Here is a 2,578-nt window from a genome sequence, read left to right as displayed (position 1 = left end):
CAGTCCGAGTGACATCCTAATGTCATCCATGAAAAGCAGGTGGATGATGGTCCCTCCACTCCTAAATCTACATCTGTACCCACACGCAGTGATGAGCTGGTGTCGGGGGTGGAGGAGATAAGAGATTACATTGTGTCGAACGATGGGACAGGTGATGCAGTCGGGTCAGCTCGTTGCGCAGTAAGGTTAGACAATCTGCCTCTGGGAAACGCATAACTGGCTCTTCTGCTCAGTGTTTCTAACAGTAATGTGTGAAAATGTCAAAGCTTGGAAGGAAGATAAGAGCAGACATGTGGACACATTTTGTATTTGATGTCAAGGAAAAGAAGGTCTTTGATTAGGCTGCTTTATAGCATCATGAGGGGTGTTTCAAGTGTACCAGGCATGGGTACAGATGAAAAGAATAACCCTTTTTGGTAGCACTTTACAATAAGTGCATACTATTAGGCATTAGTTAATGGTTACTTAATTATCTCTACAGCGTCTACAAAGTATTTCTCATAATCAGTTAATCGTTTACAAGCACTGCTTTAAACTCTTTATTCACGATGAATAAGCTGATGTATAACACTTTTTATTAATTATGTTTTCATGTTCTAAAACTCATTGAAGAATCATTTATAAACACTACTCTGCATCAGTTACAAACCAGTCATTTCAGGATGTTCAATGGTATACAAAATCATTGGTAAAAGGTAAGTAGATGGTTAACACACCCTACATATTACTATAAACTCTACACGTACCACACAAACTAGTTTCATACCAGATGTTTTATAAACACTGAATATCAGGGTTACATCAGTCAGCTGCTATATCTTAACAGATGTCTTACAATACATTTGTAACTGTCACTTAAGGACTGCCAAAGCTGTAACTCACTATTGACCAACTTCTTTTTCGATAGATTATCTATAAATACTCATAAATACCTTAATAAACTTATTTAGGAAGTTACAAACCATTTGCTACTTGTTAGTAAAGTATCTTGAGTGAACTCATCTAAAGTGGGGACCATATATACCTTACAACCTATTTATAGATGTGAACGTTTCTAAAATACAGTGTAACAAAAACAAATGACAACACACAGGGTAGATCCAGAATGCACTGTATTTTTAAGATGCCAGTCACAAAAACATCAGAACAATGCTTACAGATTGGACACACAACTGTTGATACAAAAATAAAAACAGTGTCATAAACTATCAGCCAATATTTGAAGTAATACAGAACACGGCTGGATGCAAACCTGTAGCTCTTTACATGAAGTGTTCAAATAACATTTTCAAAAAGGTGCAAAAAATAGCAGTAGCAACATTAACTTTTATAATTATCTGTATTTTTTGGAAATGTCATATATCAAAATGTACCATTTTTGTGCTTTTTTGCGAGCCACTCGTTCCACTCAATAACTGTGAGGTGTTCTGACAGTAGTCTATCTGTTACCCCCGAGTCTCCAGATTTGCTCCTGTAAGACCTCCAGGCTCTCTCCAGATGTTGGGTATGGGCACCTGTACGAGGGTCAACATACCACCTGCTGTGGTTAACAGTATGGTGTTCATAGCCTAAATTTGGGAATACACGATAGGCCCGCCATTCATCACTTATCACTGAGGAACAAATCCGGACATGAAGGGTAATCACAGGAACAAGATGTCTTCGAGATCTTTTCTCCAAAAGTCGCAAGATAGGTCTTGCTTTCTCTCGATGTTCATGCCCAGCATCCCAAAGACCCGCTTTCTTCTTTTCCATCCCCCAGCCATTCTTCCTCTCCCCTACTGATGCAGAAACAAAAAAAATGAACACAAATGACTAAAAGATACTATGAAAGCTTGATAAATATATAGATGTAATATAAAATTACAGTCACAAAAACTTACCTTTCGTTTGTGACGAAAGCGACTCTCATCAATCACAACAAACTCCCTTCGGCCACCAATCTGCTGACCTGTATGACGTCTCAATCTTTGAACTGCAGCCACACATACCCTCCTTATTTTTCTGGGCATTTTACTAAGTCTTGTTGTACTGCCTGCAATGGTGTCATCTATCATGTCGATTTGAAGTAATCGCAGACCCTGAGAAAATCTTCAGAGAAAAAAAAACATCCTTACGAAGAGTAATTTAAATCTATTTCGTTATTTTTTTTTCTGTACACTGTAAAACCCAACAGTGCATCTTACTAAAAGAAGTAAGTTGTTGTTGTTCTTACTTACTCTTTCTCTCACACACTTTTTTCCCCGCTTCACTCAGCATGCCAGCCTTGTGCTGGGCAGAGGGGGGAGGGGCGATAGTTACACTCAGTAGCACAGGAACAGAGCGGGAGGGAGAGAGAGAGCCAGGGTTTTGTGTTGTTTCACTTTAAATATGTGAAAGGAAAAAGCTGAAAATTTAAATAGTTAAAAATTGAAATGTGAATAGTTGATTTTTGTATTATATGATTTATTTGCTTAGGCTGGTGCCTCCGCGACCCGGCCTCGGATAAAGCGGATGATGATGGATGGATGGATGGATGATTTATTTATTACATTTTATGTGGAGTGAATGAATAAAAGTATATTTACGGTGGCCCCTA

The sequence above is a fragment of the Pundamilia nyererei genome, unplaced genomic scaffold, assembly GCF_000239375.1.
Source record: "Pundamilia nyererei isolate P.nyererei 1_Seehausen unplaced genomic scaffold, PunNye1.0 scaffold00239, whole genome shotgun sequence".
NCBI lineage: Eukaryota > Metazoa > Chordata > Actinopteri > Cichliformes > Cichlidae > Pundamilia > Pundamilia nyererei.
This window is presented reverse-complemented; position numbering follows the sequence as displayed.